At 35.0% G+C, this 9343-nt stretch overlaps 1 pseudogene; it reads right to left on the reverse strand.

Moving 5' to 3' along the window:
- Positions 1-7568: 7568 nt before the first annotated feature.
- LOC103010878 (ATP synthase F(0) complex subunit B1, mitochondrial-like) lies at positions 7569-8335 on the reverse strand (annotated as a pseudogene).
- Between the last annotated feature and the right edge of the window lie 1008 nt (positions 8336-9343).

The raw sequence follows: 9343 nt of genomic DNA on the forward strand, positions 1-9343 counted from the left end.
TTTGTTCTGATGATCACAGACTATAGTGTAATATCAAGGTACTCAGAACTACCCTTTTTGTGCCAAGCACTTCAAGCTATTGTTTTCTTTTCTCTTTCTTAAACTTTAGAAGGACTAGTAATCATTGACTGTCATATTAATAGCAAGATACCCAACAAGCTGAGCAAATTTATTCTCAAATGTATTATTTGTTGTCCCACTAAACTAATCAACTTATGGTGTCAAAGTTATTTTGGTAATTCATATGGATCTCACTAAAATAACTTCAGATACTACAACCAGAGACTTCTGAATTTGTTTCTTTAACGTCAGAATAAGTATGTATTCCTTGAAGAAAATGAGTGAACTATTGATTGTGCTTCATCTTCTTTCTAAATACATGAGAACATCTTGTTTAACCAGTCTCTATTTGACATCTATTGTCATGTCAAGTATATTGTTACTACTACTCATATTTTTTGCAGTTTGTCCATCACAGCTTTTCTCAGTCGCAATACTGTCCCTATCTGTTTACTCTGACTGTTTTCTGTGCTTTACCACAGTAGTATTCCTTGTATCTGCCGCTTTTCCTATCAGTTCATCTCCTCTTTCCAGGAACAAATGCCATTCTTAGTCCACAGATGGGAATGCTAAGATACCAGTGGTACGGTGGGAGGGTTTTTTGTTTCTGTCGTGGTGGCTGTTGCTTTTTACTTGTAGCAAGAGGTTCAAATGGATCTGCTTCAGAGTGTCACAGGGTTTCTCCCGTGATGCACATATGCTTGGAAACCAGAAGTTAAGTGGGTGAAGTCTGGGAATGGATCAGACCAAGGTGAGCAGCCTGTATTTGACAGCCTATTGTGTGTTTTGCTTACATTGTTATTTCATTCTCATAGGAAACAACCTGTTACAAGGAGCTGAATAGTTTGCAGTTATTGTGTCCTTCTATCTATCTCCTTATTTCAGAAATTAAATTCTCTTATACATTTAAAATTGTAGTGTGAGATAAAAAGTGAAATATGAGCCAGTAAGGCATTATATACGTATTATAATAAATCACCCCTTCTTACTCTAACAGTAAATGTACTTTCAAACCACCTAATTTAAAGATACATTTTGCTAAGAAGGGGACTTTGAAACATGTTGTGGTTTTTGTCATAGTACTGTCATATAGCTTCCCTAAAAGCAACATTGACAAATATTCATTCAAATAAATTAATATGTATTTTTTTAAATAAAGCAGCAAGTTCAACGTGTGCGTGAATGGAATACTCTACACAAAGTGAACCAATGTAAATTTGGGTACAAATAGTCATTGAGAAGCTTCTTGCTCTTGATTCTTCAAATGATATACAAATTTTTAAATTTCAGCCTTATACACACACATTCTATATCTGTATTCCCATATTTATATTTTCAAATATATTATATATATTTCCATATATTATATATGTACATAGATATACAAAATTATAAATTTCATAGAAAAATAATTGGAAAAATTTCCTAACTTATCAAGTTTGTTTCACTTTGAAAAATCACTAAAATCAGAAAGTTAAAAGCATTGCCATAAAAGATGAAAATCCAAACAAGGCTCTGTTTCTCTTGGCTTCATGGTTGTTTTGTTTTAGTATGTCAAATGCTCTTCCAATATTAAAAACACCTGTTTAAAAGGTTGGCAAAATATCTATTTAGCTCTAATTGATTAATGGCATTTACTTCTTACTGAAACCATTAACAGTTTCATGAATGAGAGAATTAGCCTTGTTTCAGATTGCATCCTAAAGAACCATTTAATCAGAATGAATGGTCCTCACATTACCTAGTACATAGACATTTAGCTCTGAAAAAGCAGTATTAATCTTGAACATCTTTGATGAGAGACGTTCATCCTATTAAAGTATCTATTTTTGATATACAAGCTATTTCAAAGAGACCAGAGATATTGCACTGTTCAAGACTTATGTTCACCCATACTACTGTAATTATTTATAACTGAAGCTTACTACATCTTTTAGTTTAAGTATATCTGGTGCTAGGAAGATTGTTGACAGAAGTTTTCACACAACATGAGATTTATATTTCAGTTAAAACCTTCATGTAGACACTTCTATAGCATACAAGGTACCACGAAATCCAATTAAAATGAAGCCTTCTCAAACCCAAAGCTTTGAAATGTGAGACTTGCTTATACATTAGTGAGTTTCATAATATTGTCCCAATAACTGCCTATCAACTGTGCAGACTGAAAACAGTTCAGTGTAACTGAAATCTCTGTCAGGAGAGATGAATTGACCGCCTGCTCTAACAGCCACTGGCTGTTTTCTTCTGTAGTCAATGCCAACCAACCCTAAACTCTTAAAATGCTTAAGGAGGCCACAGTTGTCTGATGCTTCCTATTGCTAAGGTTATAATTCATCCTGAAATATTGTATACAGAAGAAGCCTTTTCAACTAAACTATTTCCTGGGCATTTTGCTTGAATACAGTAATCTTTCTAAAACTGATGATTTAAAGCCATTGTTTACCCAAGCCATGATGGTGATGCCATGTCTTTTTTTGTCTGGGTGAAGAAGCAGTTTGTAATGAGTTCAAGACTGTCCTCTCCTTGGAGGATGTCACCAGGACAAGGATGCCCCTATGCCCTTATATACCTTTTGAAGTTAATAAATATAAGTATGTTTCCCTATGATAGAAAATAAAAGTTTTATTCTGGTCTTTTATCAGTAAAGTAGATAAAATGATAAAATATAAAATATACTTTAATAAAGTTAAGGGCTTCATTTTTGCAGCATTTCTTTAACTTACTTGATTATAAGACTAATTTGGGCTTTTGTTTAGAGTCCAAATCCCTCCATCCTTCAGAGTCTGGAAAATGGTCTAGTAATTTGTATTTTTCATAAATACCATCAGGGGTTTGGGGAGAAATTCTGTACTAAGGGATATATAAGCTTCAAAGTCTTAGTTAAAATATGCCAAAAACCAAGCTGGAGCCCTGGTACAACTCAGGTAAATTGAATCATTAATACATGAGCTCCTTGGAGCCTAGTTTGAACGTTATTACTACAAGCCAAGAACCTGAGGCACAGGTCCTGGGGTGAGAGCAGAGGTACTTAAATCACTTACTTTTCCACTCTCAAAATAGTTCTCAGTTTAACTGAGATCTTTAAAATCCTGATGGCCGTAACACAGACCAATTAAATCAGCATTTCTGGAGGTGGTACCCAAGCATCAGAAGTCTTGAAAGCTCCCCACGTGATTCTAATGTGCAGCCGATGTTGACAACTCCTGTCTAAGGGCTGGATGGTGAGAGCTGCATTCGATGTGAATGAAGTTCACCTTCAATGTCTGACCTCATGCAGATAGAACAAAGCTAGTAAACCCCAGTTTTATTTCTGGATCATTGCACAAACCTACAAACCCCACAGTTAGAAGTAAATGAATTTCAGTAAGCACATATTTTTCCATATTGATTTTATATCTAGATATCTGTCTAAACACTGTTATTAATTCAAATATTTTTTTCTGTATATAATGTTGGGTTTTCTTTGTAGATGAGCATATTATCTGCAAATAACAAGAATATAGTTTCTCCCTTTCAAATAGTTATTATTTTTTTATTTATTTATTTGGCTTTACTATGGGCATAGCTATGACCTTCCAGCTCAGTATTGTCTGGAAACAGTGATATTAACTATGCTCACCTAGTTCTTGATTTTAAAGGGACCACTTATGATGCTTCAAATCAAGATTAAGGATTTTGGTAGATTCACTTTATCAAATTAATGTCCTTCTATTCCTAATTTGCCAAGAAATTGTAATCATCTACTGAGATGCTTATATTTACATGCTGTTGATAGCCATTACATCATTGTTTTCCATCTCCTTAATTTATGCTTTGAATTTACTCTCATTATTCTCCACATTAAATTTATTCTTTTATTATTTTCCCAACTAATGCAGTTGAAATTTTAATTTATTAAATATTAGTTTTCCTATTTATTTATTGTAAACATGTTTGACTATGAAATTTCCTTAATGTGATAATATCCCATGTTTTTATACTAATGTTTGAATTTTCATTTAGTTACATTTATTCAACCCATGAATAATTTAAAATGGGCTTAAAAATGCAAACATGTATTTTTAGCTTTTCTCTCTTTTCTTGAGTTTTAATTTTCATTAAGGAAAATTTCAAATACATAATAAGGAGAGAAATGGTGAACCCCTATGTACCCATCCCTGAGCTTAAACAGCTAATAATTCATGGCCAATCTTATTTTACTATACATATACCCAACCACTTCCTCCCTAACCTAACACATATGGATTATTTTAAAACAAAAGCATGTATCATAACTTCTAATATGTAAATGCTTCAGATAAGCATACTCTTCTTTAAACATAAAAATAATGCACTATCACAATTAAAAGTTAGCAATAATTGCCTAATGTTATCAAATATTCAGTTACTATTCAAATTTCCCTCATTTTATTATATTTTTACAGTTTGTTCAATTTAGGATAAAAACAAGGTCCACTCTTTGCATGTGAATTATATGCTTATTAAGTCTATTTAATCTATAGGTTCTACCTCTCTTAAAAGAAAAAAAAAGAAAAAAGAAAACCTTTAGAGAAATAAAAACACTATTTACTGAACAAACTGGGTAATTTGTTTTGTAAAATTTTCCATATTATAGATTTTGCAAATCACACCCATGAGGTGCCCATTTTCTATGTTCTGTATTTTAGGAACACATTTAGATAGATGAAATTCAGGTCAGTTTTTTGAAAGAATACCCCATATTCGTTGATGGTACAATGTATATCTTAGAGTATCACATGAAATGTGATTCTTTTTTATTTTTTTGCAGGAATTTGAATCTTAATTTTATTTTTCACTCCAACAACAAACAGAAAATTTAATTTTAAGCCAGGTATGTCTTATAATCTTAATAAAGAATAGAAAGTCTTTAGACTAAATCTTACAAAAAAAGTTACAGGATCTTAACAGAGAACATTAAAAATTTTAATGAAAAACACTATGACCCAATAAATGGAAGCATAATCCCTAATTTAATTACTTCCCCTGGTGTCATTTATCTTGTTCCTCTATCTCCTGCATTTCCTGGAAACTGGAATTTACATCTTAAGTCTCGATAGATTCAGGTTAAATATTTCTGGCTAGATTACATCACAGGTGATACTGTCTACTTCATATTTCAGCAGATCAGGAAAGATATCTGGTTATTCCACCATAAGTGACGTTAAGAATAACCAGTGAATTAGGTAATTGACCACTTGATGGAATGATCTTCAGATTCTTATTTGTTACCATTGATTAGAAATTATTTTTATGGTCATTACAAAATGTATGACAAAAGTAATGAATTTAACGTTTCCCTTTTTTCACTGACAAATGTAATCCATTTCTTTTGCTAATACAAAAATACTTCAGATCAATTGGACTTTTTCATATCATATATTTAAAAAATAATTGTGATACTCTTAATATGAGACGGCACAACCAATCACCATGCAGCCAATTTGTACATACCAAACCACATCCACCACATAGAAATGAATCTCTGGTATTCTGAAGGTAGAGATTTGGGGCTGTAGTCTGGAGTTTCGCCTCTAGAAGCCCTGCTCAGCTTATTACCTCCTTCTCATTCCTGACTGGCTTCACTTTGACTGTGACACCAAGCTCCCTGGGCACAGGGAAACAAACTCCTCCAGCACATCCCGGTGCAAAAGGGGCATCATGTGCTCTACAGCTGGCTGCAACAGTAACGTCCAGGTGGCAGAGCATCGTGTAGGCTATCCGCAGCATGTTGCAAATGTTGCTGTGAGAGCAGGATGTCATTCATCTGGTTCCCTGGTTCTGGGGACTAAGGCACACTGTCAGTCTCTGCCTGGATCCGGTGGCCTTATGAGGAGACCCTCATGAAACTGTTCTCAGTCTGAAGTGACTGGCCAGAGGGCTTTGACAGCCTCATGCCTAGCCTTGCTGCCTCTGCGAATGCCAAGAAGCAACTTGGTGGCTTATACGTATTGGTGTTTATCTGTTGACTCACCAGTTGTAGCTGGGCCTAGAACTTCCCAGCCTTTCCCTGGGTCATCCTTCAGCTTCTCTAACCTTTGGACCAGGTGTGTGAGGAAGGGCCTGGGCTTTTGCAGGACAATCATACCACGAAGATCTGAGGTAATAAAAACTGACAAGGGTTTCAGTCTGTGCTTGTGATTTCCACTTGTTCCTACCCTCTCCCACTTCACATCCATCTTCCCTTCTTAAATGCCTGCTCCATGAACGTCAAGCTCCTTCATCAGAAACAAAGATTAAGCGCTTACAGAGATTGCTTAACCAGCTCCCATGACAGCATAAAGTCAAATCCCTTACATAGAAACATATATCCTAGTAGTTCTGCTTCTCTGATTGAATGCTGACTGATACAGTTATACACAAGGGAAGTAATGAGGCTATTGAGACTACGTAAAATGATACTTGTCATTACACTCTCAAAACACCTAAAATCTGTATTGCATCACATATTCTTACTGCCTTTCCAGTAGATTTTTACCTCCCTGAGGTAGGAACTTTTTATCTCTGCATGACCAGGGCACGATTGTGCTTAGCACAGCAATTCTTTGTTTAATGAATAATTTGGAACACCTCTGTTGACCCTATCAAAATCTCCTTTAAGTAACATCTTAATAATGATGTCAGTCTGATTTCTATATAAGATGAATACATTAGCCATCAATAAATACTGACCTAAATGATTGTTATATAATTAAAGTCTTAGGAAGTCAATGAAAATAGCAGTTATCCATATGGTACATATGTTCAAATATTTCCTGTTATGTAAGTTACCCACTTGTTTACAAGTAAATCCTTATACAAGTATGGGAGAATTAAATGTAGACAAACCGATGGGAGGGCAGAATTTTCTAACTTATCCGCTGGATTCTTGAGAGTGATTTTATGACACATTGAGTCCATAATATTTTCTGTTGACATACTATTAAAATGAAAAAAAAAGTCAATGATATAATTTGATATACAAGATTTCCTTTAGTTATTTTAAGAATATTGAAAAGCTTTAAATTTCCCATAACCTATCAGCAAGAAATAGCTTACCACTAATAGTTTTATAAACAATATTATCTGTTCAATGACATCTTTAATTTTTACCCATATAATAAATGTTGAAATAATATTTCAGAAAATTATACATCTTGAAAAACTTTGTTTCAACTGTCACTTTATTGCAAGATGGTTGAATTAATTCAAATTTAAACTATAACTTGATAAGTTTTAGTCAGGTACCAAATTTTATTCAAAGCAAACTGCTTATTCAAAAGTGATCATGGAACAACTCAAAATGCAGTGCAAGAAGGTTGAGAGAAACATCTTACTGGCCAATAGATTGTTTTAATTCCCTCATTATATGAAACTCAAACTTTTCATTTTTAGGAAAGGGAAACTGTAACTTCAGTAGACAGCAATACAGAAAGGTTTTGTCACATAGACTAGTTTCCATTTAGTCAGTCAACTGTTTCTAGCTGTCTCAATTGGGACAGATGCATTTACAGAACTGGTTATGCTTGAGCCTTCTTTGCAAGCAGCTTTAGATTTGCAATGCACTTGGCAATTGTCTCCTTCTCCGGTTGCACAGAGACGCTCTGTACCATGTGCTTCTCCACCCAGTTTATCATGTGCTCTTGTTCCTTCTGACACATCATATTCTGCACAGAGATGTGACAGTCCAGGCGATTCTTTACCTCCTTGTATACTCTATGCAGCCATTCCCGGTAAGTGACCTTCAAGACCATGGCAATGTCATTCCTCTGGACATCAAAAAGGTAATGGCGCTTTTGAACCAGTGCCTGCTGTGACTTCTCCAGATCAATCGCCTCCTGGATTTGTTTAATGGAAGCCTGTTTCACTTCTTCCAGTTGGGCAGTTTTCTTGCTATGGTTTATCAGCAAATCCCGATACAGGCACCATATTTTTTAACTACACAGACAAGCACCCCTATTGTTGATATGGCAGAGAAGGTCTTTGGAGTTATCACATATATTTCTTTGGAGAGTAAATATAAGATAAGCCCAGTTCTGAGCATGTAGGGTCCTGTTACACCAGTTTTAGGATAAAGGAACTGGAAGAATTCCTCAGGCATCAGCCCAAATCGAACTTTTCCTCCATATTCAGGAAGAGGTGGTACAGGGGCAAGACTTTGCTGCTCTGTGTGAAAGATCCTCGTTGCCTGCAATACCCCTGGCCCAAAGAGGGCCGCGTTCTCCAGCGAGGGAGATGCTGCGGTGGCGGCAGAAAGTACCACCCGGGGCAGCATGGTCAGCTAGCATCCGCACTGCAGTCTTTGGGCCCCAGTGATCCTGACAGGAGACTCTGTCATGGGCAGAAGCAAGATGAAATGTGATCCTGATTATCTCTCACTCAGAAATGTTAAGATTGATCAGTGATCTGGGTGCTGTCAGTCTCTTTCTTGCAAAATAAATTTTCCCAGCAGTCTTTTGCATAAAAGTATTGGCAGCCATTGAAGATCATTGGCTCGATTTACTATTTCATCAGGGGTTACAAATTGTTGATATTCAACTTTGATAGTCCTTCTGCACTTACCTTCTGAAATACTTTCCTAAAAAATAACATATCTCATCAATTATTAGGTTATTACAATTTATAGATCTAGTAGGAATGGCTACATTCATGGTTGATGCTTTCCCTTTGTTTAGCAGTTTTCAGAATAACAAATTGGTTTGTAGCCAAACTCAGATGTGAAGAGTTTCATTACAGTTTCTTTATTTACTCTTTTTAAGAACTCATAGATTTAACATATGTGTTGCCTTTGTTTCTAGTGTAGGTTTTATTCTTTTTAATATTCAAATCGGTCCCTATTTGTTACTAGAAGCCCCCTCAATGTGGCTCAGGTACCATTTTAATACGATCCCATAGTCTTTGCTTTTCACCTTTATAGTCAATAAAATAGTCCAGATTCATCTTGCATGTTTCCTATCACAGATCTAAAGTTATATATTTCTGCTGTCTGCTTCCCTTTAGTGGAAAATGGCATTTAGAGTAGAGGTGCTTATTATTATCAGATGGTCACTTTTTATAGGTTTATTTAGAGAAAAATACTTGCAAGCTTGTAGTATTTACAATTCAAGTTTAGGATTTGTAAAAATACAGTGTTTTTGCTAAGTTCTTTGAGTCTGTTTCTCTTACACCTACATTTGTGGTTCTGAATAACTTTAACAAAAATACTTGCTTAAAAAAAAGCTTGCTTGTTTTACCCACATACCATTTTATATTTATATTTCAAATACTTTGCATATCACGCTTA

The sequence above is a fragment of the Balaenoptera acutorostrata genome, chromosome 5, assembly GCF_949987535.1.
Source record: "Balaenoptera acutorostrata chromosome 5, mBalAcu1.1, whole genome shotgun sequence".
NCBI classification, from domain to species: Eukaryota; Metazoa; Chordata; class Mammalia; order Artiodactyla; family Balaenopteridae; genus Balaenoptera; species Balaenoptera acutorostrata.